The sequence below is a fragment of the Mobula birostris genome, chromosome 1 (assembly GCF_030028105.1).
Source record: "Mobula birostris isolate sMobBir1 chromosome 1, sMobBir1.hap1, whole genome shotgun sequence".
In the NCBI taxonomy this organism is placed as follows: Eukaryota; Metazoa; Chordata; class Chondrichthyes; order Myliobatiformes; family Myliobatidae; genus Mobula; species Mobula birostris.
In genome coordinates this window covers 46,104,181-46,131,337 of record NC_092370.1, presented here as the reverse complement: position 1 = coordinate 46,131,337, position 27,157 = coordinate 46,104,181, and the positions used below count along the sequence as shown (strand labels likewise).

General features: G+C 39.2%; 1 protein-coding gene across 2 annotated transcripts in view; it reads left to right on the top strand.

The window, feature by feature from the left end:
- The first annotated feature begins 4,942 nt into the window (after positions 1–4,942).
- lyn (LYN proto-oncogene, Src family tyrosine kinase) overlaps positions 4,943–27,157 on the top strand; it is a 102,616-nt gene continuing 80,401 nt past the window's right edge. The window contains exon 1 of one of the 2 annotated variants that reach the window (XM_072254793.1): positions 4,943–5,199. The gene's annotated coding sequence lies outside the window, so the exon portion shown is untranslated. The remainder of the gene's footprint in view (positions 5,200–27,157) is intronic. The other variant, XM_072254789.1, reaches the window with a different exon arrangement.

Genomic DNA, 27,157 nt, shown 5'->3' with positions numbered 1-27,157 from the left:
AATTAGAATTAGAGAGAAAAAAAGTTGTGTTGCGTTTACCCAGGACACCAAGATGAGTTTTGGTTTGAAATGGGGAATTAAAAGTAGTTGGTTAGTTTCTCTTTGTTAGGGATAAAACACGAGAGCGAATGTTGCATTCGTTATCCTGAACTTGCAATTGATTTTTTTAAGAGAGTATCGTGGAAAAAGCTTTAAAATCTTAATTGATGCCTTTCCTCTGTCATGAGGCTTATAAAGTAACCAACTGTTTGATCTATCATTGCTTGACAAAATAAGATCAATAATTTTGACAAAGGGTATGTGTGAGTTTACAAGTTCTAGTTCTTTTGCAACAGAGGATGGATTGTTAGGCTCCCCAGGCAATGCTATAAGTGGATGCTGGGCAATTAAAGTTAAATCCAGCATGCACAGCTGCTGGGTTCTGCTTAAGGGAGCAGCTCAAGTCATGGAACCTGAGGATGTATTAGCCTGACTTTAAGCAGTGATCATGGTGCTGTAATATTCATACAACTATTACATACTGTCTTCATTTGATCTGGAGATTTTTCTTGCTGGTTTGATATTTATTCTTATTGTGATATCTCATTTGAATTAATTAGTTACTTAACTAATCCATTTGTTTTTTTAAAGGGATTTTTTTTCTATGTTCAACATTAAAAAGTTGTAAAAGCCTGACTCCATGGACCTATCACATTCTCTTCCACTGAAGCTTGGGTTAATGTGCAAGCTCTCTGAGATACTAGATGACAAGGAGAACAATTAAGTTATTCACCAAGAATAAAACTAAAAAGCTGTACATGTTCAGCTGGTCACTTAGCATCTGCAGATGGGAAGAATAAAGTTAACTTTTCAGATTGATGACTTGGAAACTGATCATGTTTCAAATTGCTTGGAAGGTGGGTAGTAGTTTGGAATGATTTATGATATGTCCATCCAGCTCCCTTCCCCTGGCTACTCATCCCAACTGTGAGAAATGCAATACCTTTGCTTTTACATTTTTCCTTCTCCCCGCCCCCACTCAGGCATCTTAACTGATAAAGCAGCAAGTCACCTGTTACACTTTGAAAATTGCATCTTTGATGCTTATACATGGTCTTCTGCATTGAAGAAACTAAACACAGACTTGATTGCCACAATGGAGCAACTCCCCTCAATCCACAGATGTGACGCAGAGCATCCAGCTACTTGTCAGCTTAATTTGCCATTCCACTTCCACTCTAACCCCCATTTTTGGCAGCTTATTTTATTCCAATGTAAACTTAAGGAAAAATAACTCATCTTCCACCTAAGAACATTTTGGATCTCATGGCTCAACAATAAACACAACTTCAGATAACAAGCCTTTCCAATTAATGTCAGAACTGGCCAGTTCTTATGAATGGTCATCAAACTGTAATGTTAACTCTGTTTTAATTTCTCCACAGATGGTTAAGAGTCTTAACTGCCATTTCTCCATTTGTAAGGTACTTTGATTATGGGCTTTTGGCATCACTATATTTGCTACTCCTGACAAAGGTAAAAGTCTTGTTCAGACAAATTCTAGTGATTTATTAAGCCTTAAGAGACCTATCTACGAAAAGAAATATTGTTTAGATGGGAACAGCTAGGACAACCAATTGCGTTTTTACTAAAATTAGTAAATACTGTATGAAGCAAAATAATCCTAAAGAGGAACTGTATCAAGTATTAATATGTTAATTTAAAGAAAATATTAAAATGAAGTTTTTGAAAAATGTAAACGCAAGTCGTTGTGAGAACTAAAATAAGCAACCGGGAACATTGTGTAATTTAAGTCCAGTGAAGACTATTCTATTTTTTGTGAACTTTGTTCGGTTTTATGACCGTTGAGTAATGTTAAACTTATGATTATTAACACTTCCTCCTGAGGTCCCCACCAATCATGGAAGCTTAGTTGTCAACCACTTCAATTCACTCAAAATTATATCAAGAAATGGCCAAGGACACTGGACACAGAAAAGACAGTGGGGCTGGTGAACATTCCCCATGTAATACTGAACTCCTGAGCTCGGAAACCAGTTGTGCTTTAGCCACAATAAATCTCTGCCATCTATTCAACAACATGGAAAATTGTTAAGATATGTCCCATTTACAAAACATAAGGCAAATTCTACTTATTAATTACTGCCTAATCTTAAACATTAGCAAAGTGGAGAAAGGAGTCATTGATAGTTTGGCCGCATGGTGTTTATTCTTTGGGTTTAAGTTTTATTGGGGCCACTTGGGTACAGACTTCAAAGCATGCATCATGTGCTGGATTCCCGAACTGAGGTGAGAATAGCTATCCTTAACATCAAGGCCACACTTGATTGAGTGTTACATCAAGGAGTTCTGGTAAATTGAGGCTCATAATACTGTGCAAAGCACACTAATGAAGATTAGTCCATAACAGAATTAGACCATTCAAGCCTTCTCCATTAGTCCAGGTGATCACAGCTGATCTGCCACAGACCTTATCTCCTGTTTGAAAGTCTGGTTCAAATGATACCTTGCACAAAGAAAGATTGTTGGAAGGTAATCACCCTACCCCCAGAACATCACTTCAGGAGTTCCTTGGGGCTGTGTCCAAGACCCCAACCACCTTTGGGTGCTACTTGAATTACCTTCCTTCATCATGATGTCAGAAGTAGAGATGTTCCCTACAGTCTGAGCAATGATTAATTCTGTCCCCATTCTTCAGCAATGATTAGTGCATGCCTACATGGCAAGACAATATTCAAACATGGGTTAATAAATGGCAAGAAACACGTGCACAATGAAAATACAAGATAATGACCATGCAGGGGAGACTATAACCACCTACCATGACATCAAATGGCCGAATATCTCATCATCATTATCCTGTGGGGCATCAAGGACAAGAAGCTCAAGCGATCAGTGACATATATAACCTGTCCATGAGAGCTGTTCGGAGGCTGGGTATCCTTTGGCTAACAACTTACTCCCTAACACCTCAAATCCTTTCTGCCATCTGCAAGGCAAATTAGGAATATAACTGAACACATTACATTAGCCTGAATGAATGAATTTCTACTTGAGAAGTTTAATATGGGACAAAGCAGCCTATTAGATGGGTTCCTGGGTGATTATATTAGCATTAATTCCATCTACCTTTGGAGAATAGTTGCTGCAAAATGCACTACATTCCTCATCCAGCCAACTCTGAGAAATCCTCACAAACATGCAACTTTGTCCACCAATTAAGATGAGGACAGCAGCCACATGGCAACACCATCACACCTGCAGATTCCCTTCCAAGCTGCATAACATGACTTGAAAATGTAATGCTACCTTTCGGTGTTTCAGAGGATTTATCCTGGATCTCCTTAGTCAACAGCACAATAGACCCATTTTCATATGGAACACTTCGTCATAGGAGGCAGCTCACCACCAACTTCTCAAGAGCAATTAGGGATAGAATAAAACTGATGGCTTTGCCTGATGAAGGGTCTCAGCCCTAATAATCATTAACTCTTTATTCCTCTCAGTAGATGCTGCCTGACCTGCTGTCTTCCTCCAACATTTTGTGTTTGCTACTTTGGCCTTACCAGTAATGCCCAGATCCTGAAGAATGAAAACTTTATTAAGTGTATGTTTAATTTCATATACAGCATGCCTAATTAATTAATTGAATTTAGATTCTCCAGTTGTTGTGTTGGCATTTGATTTCCTGTTTTCAGACCACCACTTCAGGTCTTTGGTTTATTTGTCCACTAATTTGATTATAACATTGACATTCATTTCCTCAGGCAAATGATGTTATGAATAGTGTACAGAATATAATTTGCTTCTTTAAAAATGAAACAAATAGAATTGCATCTTCCTCAATATAGTGCTTCAGTGAATTGAGCCCGATAGCAATTTCAAGTAATTCAGATATTTTCAAGTTTCAAAGAGCTTAAGGTTTTGAAGGCTCACATAATAATTCCCTTGAAAAAATTTAAAAATCAATGTGTACACTTTTGGAGAAAAAAACTGGTAAATAGTTCCATTGCTCAGACACTTCTTTAAAAAATATACATACATGTGTTTTCAGCTACGGTATGCCATTCTATCCCACTTAAATATACCAAGCAATGTTGTGTTATCTGAGCAGGGAAAGATTATTTTTCTAATACACTGTGCTGATGTCATTGTTTGTGGAAGTTTTTTGTCTGTGGTGATATGCAAATATGTTTGAGCAGGAACTGGAATAAAAGATTCTACTTCTTGTAATGAACATGCATTCAAGCACAATTTATGCATGAATTATCAATTACACCCAAGCGGAAACTTTCCTTCACTATTTTAAGAATACTGTAAACTTGCTTTTCCTGCTTTTGTCACAGTTTCCATGGTGGTAATAAAGAAGACCAATGAGTATCAAGTAGACTTACATAGCACATAGAATTCCTAAGTATCTGCAATAAGCATGATTTTAGTTTGTGTTAATATGGCTGAACAAAAATAATGTTAATGAAGCATTTTCCTTCAAGCTTGAATAACTCCTGAATCTAAAGGTTGTTTTATGTCCTATGAGTTCCTGACTCATTTCTGCATGGCAAAAAAGTCATTTCTATCCTAATGTTTTGACATCACATGAAAATGCATGATAGGCTTTCTTTCCAGATACAGAGTTTGGACTTGGAGTCATATTGTTGTTTTCTGTTAATAATTACCCTTTTGAGACCATAAATAGTGTGTTGGAAATTGAGTAAGAATGAAATTATTACAACAGAGGCCTTTCTAGCTAATATATGTATAAAAGCTTTGAACTGAATTCTCACGCTTATTTACTGTTTCACCGGTTTTGTAGCCAAATAACTGGACTGAAGTTCACTTGTATCTCAGCCAAAACTGTCAAGGTTGTGTCTTAGTAAAGAGTAGGCTGGGTAATTTACTGTAGACTCATGCAAATTGTGTAGCCAGTCTGGGCTGGGGAGGTTATTTGATTTATGTAAACACCAGGAAGTAGTGTATGAAAAAAAAAGCACCAGTTAGTTCCTTAATTTTAGTTGTGCCACATAGTGGATTAAGCAGCTTTCTCAAGTGGTTTCTTCTCAATGTCACAGAAATTTTGGTGTGTGTTTTTAAATAATAGGAAATCTACATGAGGACAATTTCCCCTGAATCCATTGAAAATTAACATTTGGTACGGCCATAAAGCCAATTCTATCTGATTCCCATTTGTGCATCGAGGAAGTAAGTGAATTTCAGTTTCTGAACTGTTTCTGTATGAGTGAAGTGAACAATGTATTGAACTTTATCTCTTCTGTAAAATATTCAGTACTTTAATGTTAAAAGGTTAATGGCGGTGTTAAAATAATGCATAGAGCAATTCATTGTGAATATGTAAACTACCAGAAGAGGTGAATTTTTTAATGTTTATTCTTGAAGCTCGCGGACACAAAAGGCATTAAAATGCTTCCTCCAGTAATGACAAAATACTGGAAGATTCTATTTTAAACCAAATTGGTTAACGCTTTAAAAAAAAGATCACAGTAAATATTGGCTGAACTGCACCTAAGGACATAGCGACATAAAACCAGAAGTTTACGAGATAATTTTAAGCTTCTACTTTTTCAGAAAATGGTGTTGGAAATGCAGATATAACTATATTTTCTGCTGTAGAATGATTATTGAAATTTGATCTTTACTTATTCTTTGCCTGGTAAGCTTGTGGAGCAGATTGGAATGCTTGGCGATGTTAAAAACTAAATGGGTGCAAGCTATTGTTACATAGGTTAATTAAATGCTTATTTTCAAAAACATTTCAGTTGTTTTTTAAAACTACTACTGATAAGATGATTAGAATAAAATAACATTAAAATCAGATATTAAAGTGAAAACAGTACAGATATTATATTCCCTTCTAATGTTTAACAAAGGCAACAATCAAACTTAATATTTTCATTTGATGGTTATATCCTATAGAGTGACCATGAGTTGTACATTAGCTGGTTAGTGTACAGAGGAATATTTCCCATCTAGATATGCTTATGGACATTTTCAATGCTGCTGTTTGGTGATACAGAAAGGGAACTCTGGGCTGACCTTGATGGACAATTTAAGAATGCCAAATGAATTCTTGGGAGAGTCACTGTCAGGTAAAACTGTGTTTGAACTGAACAGGATACATAAAGGTGCTTATAACATTTGAGAAAGACAGTGAAAAAAGTCAACCTCCTTACCATGAAGCATTTTCAAAAAAAAGGAGATTGAATCCATTCAGAATTATCAATTACCTGTTAGGGTCCTATAGTGCAGTCCGCTGAAGCATATTATGGAATTGCTAAATTTGCATTTAGAATCATTGGAGTGTTAGAGAAAATCATTTTGGAAGAAAATAAACACCAAAAGAATTACATTATTTTTATGCAAAGTTTGTTTCCTAGTCAACTAGTCTTGTAATAAAATCCTGAAACACATCTTATTCACTATTTGAGGATCTTTTTAGTTTGTTACACGTGTATTAAACAATTATACCTTTCATGATACCGATAAATGGGTTTTAATAAAAGTATGGAGTTGACTTAAAATTATTATTTAATTAATTTTAAAAGGATTTTCAAAGGAGCTGGGCATGACCCTTCAGGCTTGCCCTATTGTTAAATTATCAATCCCCATTCCTCCTCACAATTTCGTGTCCTGGAAATCAGAAATAAAATGAGAAAATGCACTACAATGGGACTTTGATAGGATGCAGAGCTGGGCTGAGAAGTGGCAGATAGAGCTCAACCTGGGAAAGTGTGAAGTTAGAAACTTTGGATGGTTAACCATGAAGGCATAGTACAGGGTTAACGGCAGGATTCTTAGCAGTGTGGAGGAAAGGGGGATTTTTGGGGTCCACATCAAGTTGCTGCACAAGTTGATAGGGTTGTTAAGAAGGTATATGATGGTTTGGCTTCTTTAGTCAGGGGATTGCATTCAAGAGCTACAAGCTAATGTTGAAACTGTATAAAACTCTGGTTAGACCATATTTGGAGTATTATGTTCAGTTCAGGTCGCCTCTTTAGAGTAAGGAAATGGAAGCTTTAAAGAGGGTGCAGAAGAGGATACTGTCTGGATTAGAGAAGAATGTCATGAAGGAAGGTGAATGAGCTACGGCTTTCCTCTTTGGAGCAAAGGAGGATGAGCAGCGACTTGATAGAGGCATATAAGAGGCATAAATCAAGTGGACTGTCAGCATCTTAATCCCAGGGTGGAAATAGCTAATACGAGAGGGCATAATGAGAGTGGTGTGTGCATGCAGCACACCGCCAGGGCTGGTGGTCCAAGCAGATACATTAGGTACAGTTGAGAGACTCTTGGATAGGCACATAGATGAAAGAAAAATTCAGGGCTATATGAGAGGGAAGGATTAGATGATCTTGGACTAGGTTAAGATGTCAACACAACATCATGCTTTGCTATCCTATGTTCTACGATTAAATGTGAATGACCACTGTTATTGTCACTTGGCCTGTAAACCAGTTTGAATTTGAAATGTTCAGCCACTTTAGATTAAATTAATAAGTGTGTATTTTTCTCATATTAGCTTAATTCAGTGGTAGCCTTCTCTCTCAGTCTGAGGATAATCAGTTCACTTACACAACTAAACAGTTGCTTCTTTGCTGAAATACTCTTCTTTAGAAGGGGTATTCAACCAAAAGCTCCTTTATTGATCAGGAGGATGTCACTTTCCCACAAGCAGTTATCGGCTAATTGAAAAATGCCATAAAATAAATTATGTAGCTACTTTGTCAGTATCAGCAGATACGTATGGTATACAAGTTCAAAGTTCAATGTAAATCTATTACCAAAGTACATATATGTCACTATATACAATTCTGAGATTCGTTTTCTTGCATGCATGCACAGTAAATCCAAGAAACACAATAGAATCAATGAAAGACTGCAGTCAACAGGATGCAACCACTGTGCAAAAGCAAATGAAAAATAATAATAATAAATAAGTAATTAATAAATATCAAAACATGAGATGAAGAGCCCTGGAAAGTGAGTCCATTGCTTGTGGGATCAGCTCAGTTATGGGGTGAGTGAAGTTATCCCTACTGCTTTAAGAGCCTGATGGTTGAGGGGTAATAACTGTTCCTGAATCTAGTGGTGTGAGTCCTGAGGCTCCTGTACCTTCTTGCTGATGACAGCAGTAAGAAGAAAGAATGGTGTGGGTGGTGGGGGTCCCTGATATGGATGTAGCCTTCCTGTGACAACTCTCCATGTAGGTGTGCTCAGTTGAGGGGATGGTTTTACACGTGATGGACTGGGCGTATCCATTACTTTTTGTAGGATATTCTGTTCAAGGGCATTGATGTTTCCATACCAGATTGTGATGCAAGCAGTCAATATACTCTCCACCGCATATCTATAGAATTTAGTCATTGATGTCATGCCAAATCACCAGAAATTGTTAAGGAAGTAGGGGTGCTTCTGTTCTTTCTTCATAATGGCACTTACATGATTCTCCTAGGACAGGTCCTCTAAAACAATAATACTAAGGAGCTTAAAGTTACTGACCCACTCCAACTCTGATCCCCTGATGAGGACTGGCTCATGGATCTCTAGTTTCCATCTCCTGAAGTCAATAATCATATCTTTGGTCTTGCTGACGTTGAGTGAGAGTTTGTTGTTGTGACTCCACTCAGTCAGATTTTCAATCTCCCTTTTATATGTTGATTCATCACCACCTTTGATTCAGCCAGTGACAGTGAGATCATCAGCAAATTAAATATGGCATTGGATTTGTGGTTAGCCTCATAGTCATAAGTGTAAAGCACAAAGAGCAGGGGGATAAGCACAGCCTTGTGGTGCACCTGTGTTGATGGAGATTGTCGAGGTGATGTTGCTGCCAATCCAAACTGACTGGTGTCTACAAGTAGGAAATTGAGGATCCAATTGCAAAAAGTGGTGTTGAGGCCAAGATCCTAAAGCTTATTGGTTAGTTTTGAGCTGATGATAGTATTGATTAACAAGCTATAGTTGATAAAGAGAATGCTGACATATACATCACTGCTGCCCAGATGTTCCAGGGTTGAGCGAAGAGCCAATGAAATGGCATCTGCTGTGGACCTGTTGCTCCATTATGCAAATTGGAGAAGATTCAGTTGCTTCTCAGGCAGGAGTTGATTCAATATCACATTTACAGTGAAAATGATAAACACTGAATGCAGCCAGAAACATTTTGTTCTGTAGCAACTGTTTGGATTAACTGTTTTCCAATTAATCTCAATTTTGTTCTTTAGCTATAATGTGTAAATTCATCCCTTCAAATATTTAACCAATTACTACTTGAAAGTTTCCACTATGCTTTTAAAAGAAAATATTATGTCATATGTCTTTCTTGTTGATGACCTTAAATATGTGGCCTCTGATTACTGATCTATCTGGCAATAGAAACACATTCTCTTAAAATTATACATAATTTTGAACAGCTTCGTAAATCTTAACCTTAAATGGAAGTAATAGAATTGCAGATACTGGAAATCTGCAATAAAAAATAAAATGCTGGTGAATTCAATGCAGCATCACTGGAAAGGGAAAAGTGATTAATGTTTCAGGTTTAGGTCCCTTCAGTTCTGACAGAGGTTCCTCAAACTGAAATGTTGATTCTCAGAGGTGTTGCCTGACATGATTATTTGCAGCATTTTCTGTTTTTACTCCACTATATCTTCTCTACCCTGATGAGGACAATGACTGCTTCTTGAGTCTCTCCTTTGAAGAATCTTTTACATAGAAACATAGAAAATAGGTGCAGGAGTAGGCCATTCGGCCCTTCGAGCCTGCACCGCCATTCAGTACGAACATGACTGATCATCCAACTCAGAACCCTGTACCAGCCTTCCCTCCATACCCGCTGATCCCTTTAGCCACAAGGGCCATATCTAACTCCCTCTTAAATATAACCAACGAACTGGCCTCAACTGTTTCCTGTGGCAGAGAATTCCACAGATTCACCACTCTCTGTGTGAAGAAGTTTTTCCTAATCTCGGTCCTAAAAGGCTTCCGCTTTATCCTCAAGCTGTGACCCCTCGTTCTGGACTTCCCCAACATCGGGAACAATCTTCCTGCATCTAGCCTGTCCAATCCCTTTAGGATTTTATATGTTTCAATAAGATTCCCCCTCAATCTTCTAAATTCCAACGAGTATAAGCCTATTCGATCCAGTCTTTCATCATATGAAAGTCCTGCCATCCCAGGAATCAATCTGGTGAACCTTCTTTGTACTCCCTCTATGGCAAGGATGTCTTTCCTCAGATTAGGGGACCAAAACTGCACACAGTACTCCAGGTGTGGTCTCACCAAGGCCTTGTACAACTTCAGTAGTACCTCCCTGCTCCCGTACTCGAATCCTCTTGCTATGAATGCCAGCATACCATTCGCCTTTTTCACGGCCTGCTGTACCTGCATGCCCATTTTCAATGATTGGTGTATAATGACACCCAGGTCTCGTTGCACCTCCCCTTTTCCTAATCGGCTCTTGGCTCCATCCCTCCCCCTCCTGTCTTCTCCTATCATTTTGGATCTCCCCCTCCCCCTCCAACTTTCAAACCCCTTACTCACTCTTCCTTCAGTTAGTCCTGACGAAGGGTCTCGGCCTGAAGCGTCGACTGCACTTCTTCCTAGAGATGCTGCCTGGCCTGCTGCGTTCACCAGCAACTTTTATGTGTGTTGCATTTATTCAGATAATAATCTGTTTTCCTGTTTTTGCCACCAAAGTGGATAACCTCACATTTATCTACATTAAATTGCATCTGCCATGAATTTGCCCACTCACCTAACCTATCCAAGTCACCCTGCATCCTCTTAGCATCCTCCTCACAGCTAACACTGCAGCCCAGCTTTGTGTCATCCGCAAACTTGGAGATGCTGCATTTAATTCCCTCATCTAAGTCATTAATATATATTGTAAACAACTGGGGTCCCAGCACTGAGCCTTGCGGTACCCCACTAGTCACTGCCTGCGATTCTGAAAAGGTCCCGTTTATTCCCACTCTTTGCTTCCTGTCTGCCAACCAATTCTCTATCCACATCAATACCTTACCCCCAATACCGTGTGCTAGTTTGCACACTAATCTCCTGTGTGGGACCTTGTCAAAAGCCTTTTGAAAATCCAAATATACCACATCCACTGGTTCTCCCCTATCCACTCCACTAGTTACATCCTCAAAAAGTTCTATGAGATCCGTCAGACATGATTTTCCTTTCACAAATCCATGCTGACTTTGTCCGATGATTTCACCGCTTTCCAAATGAGCTGTTATCACATCTTTGATAACTGACTCTAGCGTTTTCCCCACCACCAATGTCAGGCTAACCGGTCTATAATTCCCCGGTTTCTCTCTCCCTCCTTTTTTAAAAAGTGGGGTTACATTAGCCACCCTCCAATCCTCAGAAACTAGTCCAGAATCTAAAGAGTTTTGAAAAATTATCACTAACGCATCCACTATTTCTTGGGCTACTTCCTTAAGCATTCTGGGATGCAGACCATCTGGCCCTGGGGATTTATCTGCCTTTAATCCCTTCAATTTACCTAACACCACTTCCCTACTAATATGTAGTTCCCTCAGTTCCTCCATCTCACTGGACCCTCTGTCCCCTAATATTTCCAGAAGATTATTTATGTCCTCCTTAGTGAAGACAGAACCAAAGTAGTTATTCAATTGGTCTGCCATGTCCTTGCTCCCCATAATCAATTCACCTGTTTCTGTCTGTAGGGGACCTACATTTGTCTTAACCAATCTTTTTCTTTTCACATATCTATAAAAGCTTTTACAGTCAGTTTTTATGCCAGTTTTCTCTCATAATCTTTTTTCCACTTCCTAATTAAGCCCTTTGTCCTCCTCTGCTGGACCCTGAATTTCTCCCAGTTCTCAGGTGAGCCGCTTTTTCTGGCTAATTTGTATGCTTCTTCTTTGGAATTGATACTATCCCTAATTTCTCTTATCAGCCACGGCTGCACTACCTTCTTTGATTTATTCTTTTGCCAAACTGGGATGAACAATTGTTGTAGTTCATCCATGCGATCTTTAAATGCTTGCCATTGCATATCCACCGTCAACCCTTTAAATGTAATTTGCCAGCCTATCTTAGCTAATTCATGTCTACTTTGCCACCTGCAAATTTGTCCAGAAGTAAAGACACTACTTCAGCAGAGGCAATACTAGTTTCTTGTAAGCATTTTGCATAACTTCATTGATTTGATACTCTGGTTTTGAAATCGTCTTATACCTCAAAAGGTTCAGTGGACTTGACAGGAACTGTGCATGAGAGCTCTGCCATTGTGGAGGAAACAGAAAAGCTTAGAGAAGTTATATTTTGTGGGGGTAAGGGGAATGCATGAACAGGGTTAAGGGCTTCAGAGCTTCAGTCGATGGGGATGCTGAGGGCAGTGGATTAGAATTGTGATTGGGTGGGGACAAAATGTGGCATTGAGGTTGGTGATTAGAAACTTTAACGGGAACCTAGTTAGATTGAGATTAAAGTCTGCTACGAGCCTTGTGGCCTGTCAGGTCATTGCTTATGCCGGTTTCTGTGGCGTGAAGTGACTGAGAGTACGAGACCCCCCCCCCCCCCCCGGATAGGACACCAGTCTATCGCGAGGTTAACCCCCAGCATTTTTTTGGATAGACTGGAGCATTGTGTGGTTAAGTGCCTTGCTCAAGGACACACAACCTGCTTCGGCTGAGACTCGAACCCATGACCTTTAGATCGCTGGTCCAATGCCCTAACCACTTGGCCACGCACCACACAGCCTAGCTAGACACAAGATTTATATGGCAAAATGCAGAGCAACACAGACCTGATTAACTGGTTCCCTTTAAACTGTGTAGAAGTGCTCCACTGCCTTGTGTAGACATATTCTGAAACACCTGGCTTGTACTGTTTGCAGAGCCCTAATATGCAAATATATTTTGCATGTATGATTACAGTGCACTCTATCTGCCATTTGCCATCACGTGTCCAGCTGTCACCATCTCACCACTTCCTTTACTGTTAAATTAGCAGCATCTTCTTTTATAAAATATAACACATTAGAATAAAAAATAAATTCCTTGCTTCTGAGGTCTATTGGAATAAAGATATTAGAAGTAATGAATAAACACCTCTCGAGCTTCCAGCCAGGTACAGGTGTCTGGCTGGAAGCCCGAGAAGAGTTTATTTGTCATATATGCCAGGAAAGCACTAGATCCTTTTTCATATTAGAAGTTATTTTTCTTTCTCTCCGGGTTCTTCCAGCAGTTAAACTAAGTTTGTTATGCATGGCTCTTACAAAATAATTAATGTTCTGGTGAAGCTCAGGTCAGAGTTTCTGTTTCCTCCAGATAAAATTACCTGCTAGATTAGCAATGCCCTGGCCTGCATTTTGAAGCCAAGGAAATCCACTTCTGTTTCCTTCCTAGTTATTTCTTAAAACTTATTTACTTCCTAATCATCTTGTTTACCCGGGACATAGTAAAAAATGAATAGCACAAATATTTTCCAGCCTCATAGTAAGGTACTTGCAGGGTCTGCCAAGCTATGCTTCATTGTGATAAGCATTGTGTCAGGGGTGGTGATAATGTTACAAGAGAATAATTCACCTAAATTCCTTCTCTCAGTGCCCGTTGAAGGTGAGGGTGCAACCAGAGATAGAAATTGACTCTATCACTGGCTGCTCCCATTTTTGATTTTACTGAAAAATAGCTTATTTAGGAAAGCTTTAGACTTTCATGGATATAATTTTCAAAAAGAATGATGAGAGAATATTAGTTTGCTTGATTAATCCAAAGAAAGGCCTTCGTTTTAATGGTGAGATGATGGCACGAAGATGAGAACATGCTTTATGTTAGTTCGGACTTTCAATTCCTTATTCTGGCTTTATTTATAGTTTCAGGGCAGTGTGCTGTTATTCTCTGGGGGTTAAGATGGATTATCTGTTTGGTGTTTACTTTTATTTGCTCAGTGCACTAAATGTGTTTTCAACATTGATTTAAATGCTCTTAGCAGTGGAATCAAAATATTTCTTTTATATTCAGCAGTGGATCTGTGGAATGCATTGCCACAGGCAGCTTTGGAGGCCAAGTCACTAGGCAAAAGTTGATAGATTTTTAGTTAGTCAGGGATGAAGGGATATGGGGAAAGGCAGGAGATGGGGGTTAGGAGGGAAATAGATCAGCCATGATGAAATGGTGGAGCAGACTCGAAGAGCCAAATGGCCTACTTCTGCTCTTCTATCTTATGGTCTTATCACAAACAAGAGAAAATCTGCAGATGCTGGAAATCCAAACAACGCACACAAAATGCTAGAGGAACTCAGCGGGTCAGGCAGCATCTATAGTCATTGTCATTAGAGTCATTGTCTATAGTCATTAGAGTTCTGAGTTGAAAGCCAAATAATATATCTTCTGAAATCCTTTTTCTCCCCTTCTGTTCCAAAAACTATATTGTCTGAAAACAAGAGGAAAGGTGCTATTTAGAGAAGTAGAAGCTTCATATCTTTTCATTCATTCATACCCAATATTTTGTTCTAAAGCTGGCTGCCAATTGTTTTGAGAGATCAGTAAATATCATCTGGCCCAGACCCTTCTCTTGATTGTAATGTGAACAAATGTCACAGTATAATTTCAATGCTCAAATTATTTACCTGGCAGAAAGTCATTATGATCTTACCATTTGGGATTTTTAACAGAAGTGAGAGTAAGGGGTCCTCATTCAAATTTTGCATATTTCCTCTATACATAGTCCATCGGACTTGGCTGCCACTGGGTCCCTTGTGTAGTCTTACCAATTAGTCTATCAGAAGAGACCATTGTAGTTTTACTGTCAGGTTCAGATCTTGGGAGGAGAATCTGTCCTAGTGGAATCTCAAGCAGATAATTTTCAATGAATTTCCCTTTCTGGAGAAGCAGCACAATGTCTTCTAAACTCCCCAACTTATCTAAGGTGGAACTCTCGCTAGATGGTTTTGGAAGTTGAGTCGATTGGCTTCTTTTTGGCAAGTGACTTGGGAGTTAAGGCAGCCCAAATCTCACTCCTACAGCAGTGCTTATATTCTTAGTTCTCCTCACTCCCCACGTAGAGTCTTATGTACTACAGCACACCAACAGATATTTTGGCCCATACGGTCCATGCCTAAAGTTAAAGTGGAGGTCACTAATATCTTTTACTTAGAGATACATTGGGTTTATCTTATTTGTTTGTGTGGGATTGAAGTGCACTAACATCCCAGATGAGTGAACAACAAGATAATTTGGCTTTTTCACCCTTGAGCTATAATTGAGTTCAGGCACCTAGTGGGGACCATAATGTTGAGTCTTGACATCTGGTGACAAATGGCAATAAACAGTTCTGGGAGTTGGATAAATGTGTATTTCCATAGGCCCATCAGGCTACTATTACCGCTTCTACTCTATTTATCCAATTCCCACTTCAGCGAATAGCTTGGAGCAAAAGTGGCCCAAGTATTCCTAGTGGGGTGTAAAAGAGCTCTTCCACTCCTCAAGGCAACTTAAACACAATTGAAGCCGATGTACTGACCGGCACGGTTGTGCAGTGGTTAGCGTAGCACTATTACAGCGCCTGCAACCCGTGTTCGTTCTACTGCCATCTATAAGGAGTTTGTACATTCTCCCGGTGACCACATGGGTCTCCGCTGGGTGCTTCAGTTTCCTCCCATATTCCAAAGACTTAGGGGTTAATAGGTTAATTGGTCACATGGGTGTAATTGTGGAGCAGGGGGTTGTTGGGCTGAAAAGGCTTATTACTGTGCTGTATTGCTAAATTTTTAAAAAAACTATAAGTAATCATTTAATGGGCCTCTACTGAGTTGCTAACATTCAGGTCTTGGGTCAATATGACAGAATAAGGATCCAATTTAAAGTTAGCTAATGGTTAGAAAACAAAGAGTTCAAGCAAATAGCTAATACATAATTATTGGATTATGACGAGAGAAACATGTTGAAATCTGTTCCTGATGTAAGTGGGAGACCAGGTGAGGAAGACTGTGAGTGGCTTTGAGGAGAGGAAGAAAGCAGCCTGATAGAGGGCCAGTACAAGACACAGTTTAATGTGGATAAGTTTATACTGGTGATTCACAAATCAATTGGGTGGGGGGGGAGGGCTGTTGCATTTCTAGAAAACAGTCCTTGTTGTGGTTTTCTGTATTGCAAAGCTGTCATCTGCATGTGTATCAAGAAATGTGGAAAAAAAACCTTGTGTAGATCTATTTACTGTTATACCATACAAATTCCTTGAGAGAAATTTCATTTCTCAGCTTTTGGGTGGTGATGGATAAATTTTGTAAGGGTGAATTTCTGTAAACCACACGGCCATGACACAAAGTTGCCAGTAATGGTCTTTGGAACAACACACAAGAAATACCCAAAGAAGAATTCTGTACAATGTATAGTAGAACTGAAAATGTAGGATATGGATAAATAATTTTTTGAAAATTGGCATTTCAGTAAATAGAGCTGCAACAAGGTATTTGCAGCATTTTGAACATTTGAAGAATGAAAGAAGAGAAAATGAAATAAGGAATCACAACTGGAAATGTTGGTTTAGCTCCAGTTAGACTGTGCAATTTTCCTGTTACATTATATAAAGATTTATCTGAATGACAGTAAATACTATAAGGAGGGTCTCATCGCAACTATTTTTTCCAATTGTGATATGTTTGAATGAAAAGCAATTTCCTGGAACCTAGGTGATGGGAAATGTGGCAGTCACTTGTTTATAGTTATCACATGTAAACCTTGAGCTCCCAGATTCTACCTCAACTCATATGAGGGCCATTTTCCATTCCATAAAAAATCTTGGTATTGTTTGGGAATTACTGTTTAATTTATTAATTCAATTCAAAATAATGCAGATACACAATTCTGAGAGAAAACATCAATATTACTCCAGCGCCCCTCCCCGCCCCACCATCCATCCCCTAATTTGCTCTTGACCGATATGGCTTAGCTTCATTTAATTTTACTTTACCTGATTTGCTTTTTTGCATTTAATGGTATATTAATCAGAATTCGTGTGATTTGATCCATCATTCTAAAGTTGTAAGCCTCACATTTGCTTCATCAGAGGCTCTTTGAAAGCACTGAAGTGGCTTTCTGTGATTCCCTTTTGTCTAAAGACTGTATCAAGCTGAAATATCAAATGATTCACTCAAAAATAAATTCCAGTTTTGGTAAGAAATTCCATGCTTCAAGTGGATAAAGAGAGGGAGTGTAACATCATTGGATACATAGGGTCTGTGAAGAGCCTCTTAAGTAGGTACAGGGCGCTTAGAAAAATAGAGGACTGTGTGCTAGGGAAATTCTAGGCAGTTTCTAGAGTAGGCTACATGGTTGGCCCAACATTGTGGGCCGAAGGACCTGTAATGTTCTGTAAATTTCTATATTCTATATTTTATGTTCTATCATTTGGAGAAATTTGATTGAATATTCATAAAGAATAGAAAACAAAAGAAAGAAAATTCAAGGACCAAACTCTTTGGTACAAGAAGATATCTGATTGTCTGCTCTTATTTATGATTCCTGGTGGACTTTGTGTTTCATCAGACAAGAATTGCAGAATGTAATCCAGTTCAGTGCAGTAAAATGTCAATTATACTTATACTGCCTTTCTATCTGCCTAACTTAGATCATAGACCATAAAACATTGCAGCAGAATTCGGCCACTTGGCCCATCGAGTCTGCTCCAACATTCCATCAAGGCAGATTCATTTTCCCTGTCAACCTTATTTTCCTGCCTTCTCCCCATAATCTTTGACACACTTACTACCAAGAACCTATCAATGCTCCAATCATTTATTTCTTTTTCAATAGAAGTGATCAAAAGATACCAAAGATAATTTATTACAAACTTGTGTGTTGAAACACACTGTGAATATGATAAAACTGTGATAGGGACATTTGTCAATTGAATAAGGACATAATACAAATGGCCATGTAGTTTATCAGTATTGTTTGTGAGGTCTGGTGAATAAATTCCAGAGGCTGATGTGAAAATAACTGCAAATACAGGCAGCACATCAAGACAATGGAAATAGTCTGTGCAACTGACTAGGTGAAACATGGTTGTTAGTGAGATGTGCTGCTGAGGATTTACTGTGATACTGACATGTGACAACATTTCTATGCACAAATGAGAGCATGTGTCTCAGTTGTCATTGGAGTTTGAGCCGATTCAAGTCTTATTATTGATTAGAGAAAACAACTTATTGTGAGTTAGGAGGTAAATCAGGTGAGGAGTAGATATGGATTCAGATCGGGACCAAGTATATCACTGAAGTTGCAAACAGTAGACACAATGATGTTTTAGCAGTAATATGGATTTCTCTTCCTGAAGCTTCTAATTATTGATTCTAAGTATAAAATGCCTGTTTACCTTCAGAATTTATATCGCATTTTGAGGCGGTTGATGGAAGACATCTTCCTGTATATGAAGAAAAGCTAGCTGTTTGCCTATTATGTTTTTGTTTGGTACTAGTGACTTTCACAGAACTTATAAAGATTAAATCAAGCAATATTTAGATACTCTATTCTTGTTTAGACCAAAACTCCAAATCCATTGCTTCAAGTCCTATCCCAAGACCCTATTACCAGTTCAGCGGTGGAATAGGATTATTGTATGGACAAAATTGTAAAGCCATGCTTCTTTTGCTTGATCCAGTAACGCAGGGTCAATATTAAAGATATCCATGGCCTCGTAGAAAAAGATTAGACAATGAATACTGTGTCAATAAATCCCGTCGATTAACTGGTCAATTATCTTCAACATTTAATGGGATCTTCAGTGCATATCACCCATAGTTGTCCTCCTTTGATCTCACTTGGAAGGGGCAGAACAAATATTTTGAGAAATTAGGTGTATTTTGTATGTTGAAGCAACACATACCAAATTCTGGAGGAACTCAGCAGGTCAGGGCAGTGAGCATATGTGGAAATGAATAAGCAGTCAATGTTTTGGGCCTAGACCCTTTATCAGGACTGGAATGGAAAGGGAAAGGTACCTGAATAAGGTGGGGGAGGGGAAGGAGGACAAACAAAAAGGTGATAGGAGAAACCAGATGGGTGATGGGGGGTGGGGGATGAAGTAAGAAACTGGGAGGTGATAAGTGGAAAAAGCAAAGGGCTGAGCAGGAGGAATCTGATAAGAGAGGAGAGTGGATCGTGAGAAAGAGGGAAGGAAGAGCACCAGGGTTGCTTTGTATGTTAAAAATTGGCTTGTAGTTTGGGCAGAGTGATTTATTTACCTGGATTAATTTAACTTGAGCTGACACCAAAATGCCTCCAGTGTTTCTAGCATTAAAGTTCTTGTATATGGATGATAGCCAGTGAACATAAATTCAGACAATACTTTTTTGGGATTATTTTTATGCACTTATTTTCCTTCCACTTCCCAGTATGACATAAAGAAGTGAAAACATTCTGGTTAAATTATTAGAGCTTCTGTGTAAAATATCCTTTTATAATATTTGATTTCAATCTGCTGATGGGCAGCCAATTTAAAAAGTACAAAAATGCTAAACACCAACTTTGTTTTAATCTGAGATGTAAAATAGAACTAACAAGAATTGCTGGAAGACTTCCTCAGTCCTTCTAGTGAAGTCTCTGTAATGTTTAAGCATGATTGCAGTCCTTAACTTTAAACCAAAGCAGGAGAAGTGAAAGGATTAGATATTTTAGAAGTATGGAAAACTGTGCAAATTTATATTTGTGCTTAAATTTTTCTTTCTCATTCCAGTGGGAATATGTTGTGGGATATCTGTTATCCTTTGACGTTAGTGAGTTTTATCAGAGTCAGATTTTGAATGGTATAGGTAGCTTGAGATTTTTTAAAAAGTCCTGAAACAGTAATTATCAAAATACTATTAGAAATTGATTACTCTCAATGTGATCTCCACCAGTTCATAAAAAGACAAATTCCAATTTAATGTACTGTATGAAATCAAGTTATGGAGAGAACATGTTAAACTGAAAAAGGAGAATTCCTTTCTTTAGCTAAACATACTCTTAATTAAGGTTTCCTAAATGTATTCCCTACGTTAGTAAGTAATAAAATGGTTGATAAATAATCTGCAAATTATTATGTTGAAACTGAAAATAAATGCATGTTGTATATTTACACATTGCATATAAGAGTTGGCAATTGTATTGTGGGGAGATTGTGGCAAATTTAGGAATTTTTCGTGAATGAACTATGAAATAGAATATAATATTACTGCTGAGGAAATTGCTAATGGCAGATGGATTATATTAACATATCTATTTGATGGGGTATGAATTTACTTAGCTGAGTTTTCTGCAGTAACAGTGGGCAGCAAATGCCATCACAGCTTGATTCATACTGAAGTAATTTCTGTATAGTGACCTGCTGTATTATTTGTATTTGAAATGTAGTAATAGTCAGAACTAATAATATGCACCTAATTCTCTTGTCCTTCCTTTCATGAGGACCCCAATAAGCATTGAAAATTATCTTCACTGAATAACTTAGTCAGCTCAGATGTGCCCCACTCTTGTTAGATCCTCCAGGTACGGCATCAGTCCATCAGCCTACATATCACCTTGCTACAGTGCGTACAATGTTGAAATTGGAGCCATGCTGAAGTGTAACAAAATTAAGAGCGAACTATTCTATTTTAGACCATGCTGTGATAAATGCCCTGTGATTGAACAGGTTTGGAAACTGAAGAGGTAAAGAGGTTCTTTACTAGGGAAGTAAAATTATCTGTAACAGCGTAGAGGGAAAGTATTAGTGCCTTAAGAGCTAACATTTCAGCAGGCAGTGATGGAGAAGTTAAAAGTGTCCATGCCTAAAAGCTTCACATTGACAGGAGAGGTGCAATTTTCAAGGCAATTATAGCTAGAGAAAGCTAGGCCTTAGAAGTGTTGGAAAATAGTGAATATCTTCAGAATTAGAGGATTCTTTTAAATGCAAGTCAATGTAGACCATAAGACCATAAGACATAGGAGCAGAAGTAGGCCATTCGGCCCATTGATTCTGCTCCGCCATTTTATCATGAGCTGATCCACTTTATCCTATTTAGTCCCACTGCCCCGCCTTCTCACCATAACCCTTGATGCCCTGGCTACTCAGATACCTATCAATCTCTGCCTTAAATAGGCCCAAAGACTTGGCCTCCACTGCTGCCCGTGGCAACAAATTCCATAGATTCACCACCCTCTGACTAAAAAAATTTCTTCGCATTTCTGTTCTGAAAGGGCGCCCTTCAATCCTGAAGTCATGCCCTCTTGTACTAGACTCCCCCATCATGGGAAACAACTTTGCCACATCCACTCTGTCCATGCCTTTTAACATTTAAAATGTTTCTATGAGGTCTCCCCTCATTCTTCTAAACTCCAAGGAATACAGTCCAAGAGCGGACAAACGTTCCTCATATGTTAACCCTCTCATTCCCAGAATCATTCTCGTGAATCTTCTCTGTACCCTCTCCAACGTCAGCACATCCTTTCTTAAATCAGGAGACCAAAACTGCCCACAGTACTCCAAGTGAGGTCTCACCAGCGCCTTATAGAGCCTCAACATCACATCCCTGCTCCTATACTTTATTCCTCTAGAAATGAATGCCAACATTGCATTCGCCTTCTTCACTACTGACTCAACCTGGAGGTTAACTTTAAGGGAATCCTGTATGAGGACTCCCAAGTCCCATTGCATCTCAGAACTTTGAATTCTTTCCTCATTTAAATAATAGTCTGCCCATTTATTTTTTCTGCCAAAGTGCATAACCATACACTTTCCAACATTGTACTTCATTTGCCACTTCTCTGCCCATTCTTCCAATCTATCCAAGTCTCTCTGCAGACTCTCTGTTTCCTCAGCACTACCGGCCCCTCCACCTATCTTTGTATCGTCAGCAAACTTAGCCACAAAGCCATCTATTCCATAATCCAGATCGTTGATGTACAATGTAAAAAGAAGCGGCCCCAACACTGATCCCTGTGGAATACCACTGGTAACCAGCAGCCAACCAGAATAGGATCCCTTTATTCCCACTCTCTGTTTCCTGCCAATCAGCCAATGCTCTATCCGCGTATGTAACTTTCCTGTAATTCCATGGGCTCTTATCTTGTTAAGTAGCCTCATGTGTGGCACCTTGTCAAAGGCCTTCTGAAAATCCAAATATACAACATCCACTGCATCTCCCTTGTCTAGCCTACTGGTAATTTCCTCAAAAAATTGTAATAGGTTTGTCAGGCAGGATTTTCCTTTAAGGAATCCATGCTGAGTTCTGCCTATCTTGTCATATGCCTCCAGGTACTCTGTAACCTCATCGTTGACAATCGACTCCAACAACTTCCCAACCGCCGACGTCAAGCTAACAGGTCTATAATTTCCTTTTTGCTTCCTTGCCCCCTTCTTAAATAGCGGTGTGACATTTGCAATCTTCCAGTCTTCCGGAACCATGCCAGAATCTATCAACTTTTGAGAGATCATTGCTAATGCCTCCGCAATCTCCACAGCTACTTTCTTCAGAACACGAGGGTGCATTCCATCTGGTCCAGGAGATTTATCGACCTTTAGCCTATTCAGCTTCCTGAGTACTTTCTCTGTCGTAATTGTGATTGCGCACACTTCTCTTCCCTGCCACCCTTGAATGTCCGGTATCCTGCTGTCTTCCTCAGTGAAGACTGATGCAAAATACTTGTTCAATTCCTCTGCCATCTCCTCATCTCCCATTACAATTTCTCCAGTATCATTTTCTATCGGTCCTATATCTACTCTCACCTGTCTTTTACTCTTTATATACTTGAAAAAGCTTTTAGTATCCTCTTTGACATTATTTGCTAGTTTCCTTTCATAGTTAATCTTTTCTCTCTTAATGACCTTCTTGGTTTCCTTTTGTAAGGTTTTAAAAACTTCCCAATCCTCTGTCTTCCCACTAATTTTTGCTTCCTTGTATGCCCTCTCCTTTGCTTTAACTTTGGCTTTGACTTCTCTTGTCAACCACGGTTGCATCCTTTTTCCACTCGAAAATTTCTTCTTTTTTGGAATATATCTGTCTTGCACATTCCTCATTTCTCGCATAAACTCCAGCCACTGCTGCTCTGCCGTCTTTCTCGCCAGTGTCTCTTTCCAGTCAACTTTGGCCAGTTCCTCTCTCATGCCACTGTAATTTCCTTTACTCCACTGAAACACCGACACATCAGATTTCGGCTTCTCTTTTTCTAATTTCACAGTGAACTCAATCATGTTATGATCACTGCCTCCTAAGGGTTCCTTCACCTCAATCTCTCTAATCACCTCCGGTTCATTACACAATACCCAATCCAGTACAGCCGATCCCCTAGTGGGCTCAACAACAAGCTGTTCTAAAAAGCCATCTTGCAGATATTCTACAAATTCTCTCTCTTGAGATCCAGTGCCGACCTGATTTTTCCAATCTACTCGCATGTTAAAATCCCCCACAATTATCATAACACTGCCCTTCTGACAAGCCTTTTCTATTTCCAGTTGTAATTTGTAGTCTACATCCCTGCAGCTGTTTGGAGGCCTATAAATAACTGCCATCAGGGTCCTTTTACCCCTGCTATTCCTTAGCTCAACCCATAAAGATTCTGCACCTTCCCATCCTATATCACCTCTTTCTAATGATTTAATATCATTTCTTACCAATAAAGCCACGCCTCCCCCTCTGCCTACCTTCCTATCCTTCCGATACACCATGTATCCTTGGACGTTCAGCTCCCAGAGACATGCATCCTTTAGCCAGGTCTCAGTGATGGCCACAATATCATACCTGCCAATCTGTAGCTGTACAACAAAATCATCCACCTTATTCCTTATGCTGCGTGCATTTCAGTACAACACCTTAAGACCAGTATTTGATACTTTTTGCTTTGATTTCACTGCAACTTTATTGCACTTCAACTCATCCCAATGGCTACACATTTGCCCCATCACCTGCCTGTCTTTCCTGACATCTTTACTGCTCACTATCTTAGATTTATTTCTGTTTTCCCCTTCCTCCGCTCTATCATTCTGGTTCCCAACCCCCTGCCAAATTAGTTTAAACCCTCCCTAACAGCTCTATTAAACTTTCCTGCCAGGATATTGGATGCCTTCGGGTTCAGGTGTAACCTGTCCTTTTTGAACAGGTCATACTTCCCCCAGAAGAGATGCCAATTATCCAAGAATCTGAAGCCCTGCCCCCTACACCAGTCTCTCAGCCAGGCATTCATCTGCCTGATCCGACAACTCTTGCCCTCGCTAGCACGTGGCACAGGTAGCAATCCCGAGGTTACTACCCTGGAGGTCCTGCTTCTCAGCTTCCTTCCTAACTCCTGGAAATCTCTCTTCAGGACCTCCTCCTTTGTCCTGTCTATGTCATTGGTACCAACATGTACCAAGACAACTGGCTGCTCACCCTCCCCCTTTAGAATATTCAGGACCCGATCCAAGACATCCCGTACCCTGGCACCTGGGAGGCAACACACCATGCGGGTATCTCTGTCATGTAGAGTATCAAGAAAAGAGCGACTAATGAATAGAATTTAGTGATATGCTGGATCATGGGTAGCAGGATTCTGTGTAACCTTAGATTAAGCAGACAGGACTTTGACGGAGACTAGGCAAAAGTTTATTGGAACAAATGCAAAGCCAGCAGAGGTTTGAATATTGGTTGTGATGGCTATGAAAATTGTCAGTCTACGTGAAGCAGTTAAACATAGTCTGAAGCTTTCTCAGTCAAGTTGTGAACAGCCCAGCCCAGACCCAGGCAGTTGCCAAAGGAGGGCAATGGAGCTCAGGCTCGGAAATGGAATAAAAGAGTAATTGATGGAAATACTCAGTAAGTCAGGTAGTGCCTGCTGTCAAATTTAACTTTGGTTTTGTTATAACGTAGGAATGGTGTCTAAAGCCATTAATTTTTGTTTCTTCTACATAGTCATAGTCATAAAGTATGACTATAACTATGACTATGTAGCAGAAACAAAAATTAATGGCTTTAGTCCCCCAATTATTTATATTGTATATTCCTGTTTATTCAGGATTGGATATAAAATAAAGGGTCTGACAACTTGGCACAAGAAAAGAGGGTTGAGAGATTATGGTAACTTAACCATGGAAACCTAAGTTGGGTTTTCAGATGGCATTGCTCAAGAATAATTTTCAGGCAAAATTCAGATGTGGGTAAAATTCAGATGTTAATAATAAATCCTTGGGATGTCCCAGAATTAGTTCTGCTAGACAGAAGCTATTATAAATTCTTTCCAAGATATTATAGGGATATGATTGATGGTTAAATTGATAGATATTCAGAAATTGTTAGATATTTGGCAACCTGCAACTGGGATCCCTGAAGTGTAGGTGCCCTTTCAGTTTAAGCACTACATAGAGGAAGGTGGAACTTAGTACTTCAGTACTTTGGCAAGAATCAATAACCAGGAAATAAAATTATGGAAGATAAGATACAAGCATAGATTTGGGTTAAGCAGCCTCATGCATAGCAGCTTGTCAAAGGCCGTTTGAAAATCCAAGTACACAAAATCAACCAATTTTCCTTTGTCTATCCTGCTTGTTATTCTTTCAAAGACTTGCAATAGATTTTTGAGGCAAGATTTTGCCTTAAGAAAATCATACTGACCACGGCCTATTTTATCATGTGCCTTCAAGTGCTCCAAAATTGCATGCTTAATTATCGACTCCAACATCTTCCCAACCACTGAAGTTAGACTAAAAGACTAACTATAATTTCCTATCTTCTGCCTGTCTCCCTTCTTGAAGAGTGGAGTGACACTTGCAATTTTCCAGTATTCAGGAACCATTCCAGAACCTAGTGATCTTGAAAGATCATTACTAATGCCTCCACAATCTCTTCAGCCACCTCTTTCAGAACCTTTCTGGTCCAGGTGACTTATCTACCTTCAGAACCTTCTCCCCAGTAATAGTAACTTCACACAATTCATGATGCTGACAACTGGAACTTCCACCATGCTACTACTGTTTTCTACAGTGAAAACTGATGCCAAACACTTATTTAGTTCATCTGCCATTTCATTGTCCCCCATTACAACCTCTCCAGCATTGTTTTCCAGCGATCTGATATCCACTCTCGCCTCTCTTTTACACTTTATGTATCTGAAAAAATAATTCGGTATCCTCTTTAATATTTTTGGCTAGCTTACTTTAGTATTCCATCTTTACCTTCCTAATGACTTTTTCCATGTATTCTGTTGGTATTTGAAAGCTTCCAGATCCTCTAACTTACCACTAATTTTTTCTGTATTATATATTCTGTCTTTGGCTCTTATGTTGCCTTCGACTTCTCTTGTTTGCCACGGTTATGTCATCTTGTCTTTAGGAATAAAAGCAAGATGACACAACCTCTTTGGGATGTATATATCCTGTGCCCCCCGAGTTACTTCCAGAAATTCCAGCCATTGCTGCTCTGCTGTCATCCCTGCTAGTGTTCTTTTCCAATCAATTCTGGCCAACTCCTCTGTCATGCCTCTGTAATTCCCTTTACGCCACTGTAATACTGTTACATTTGTTTTTAGCTTCTCCTTCTTCAATTTCAGCATGAATTTGATCATATTATAATCACTTACCACTGAGGGTTCTTTTACCTTAAGCTCTCTAATCAATTCTGGTTTATTGCACAATACCCATATCAGATTAGCTAATCCCCTGGTAGGTTCAACCTTGAGCTGCTCTAAGGAACCATTTTATAGGCATTCTAGAAATTCCTTCTGTTGGACTCCATCACCTACCTCCATATGGAAAACCCCCATGACTATTGTCACATTGTCCTTTTGGCATGCACACCTTCTCACCCTATGTCATCTCTTTCTTGTGATTTAATTTAATTTTTTTACCAACAGAGCCTTGCCACCCTCCTGTCTTCCTGTCTATCTTTCGATGCAATGTATATCCTTGGACATTAAGCTCCCAACTATAATCTTCTTTCAGCCATGATTCAGTGAGCCTACAACATATACTTGCCAATGTGTAACTGTGCTATGTTCATCTACCTTATTCCGTGAACTGTGCACATTCAAATATAACAACTTCAGTCCTGTATTCACCCTTGTCAATTTTGTCCACCTTTTACATTACAACTCATCCTGTTGACTGCAATTTTGCCCTATCATCAGCTTCTCCTTGCTGGGAATCTCACTACACATTCCCTCTGTATGTAAACCAACATCTG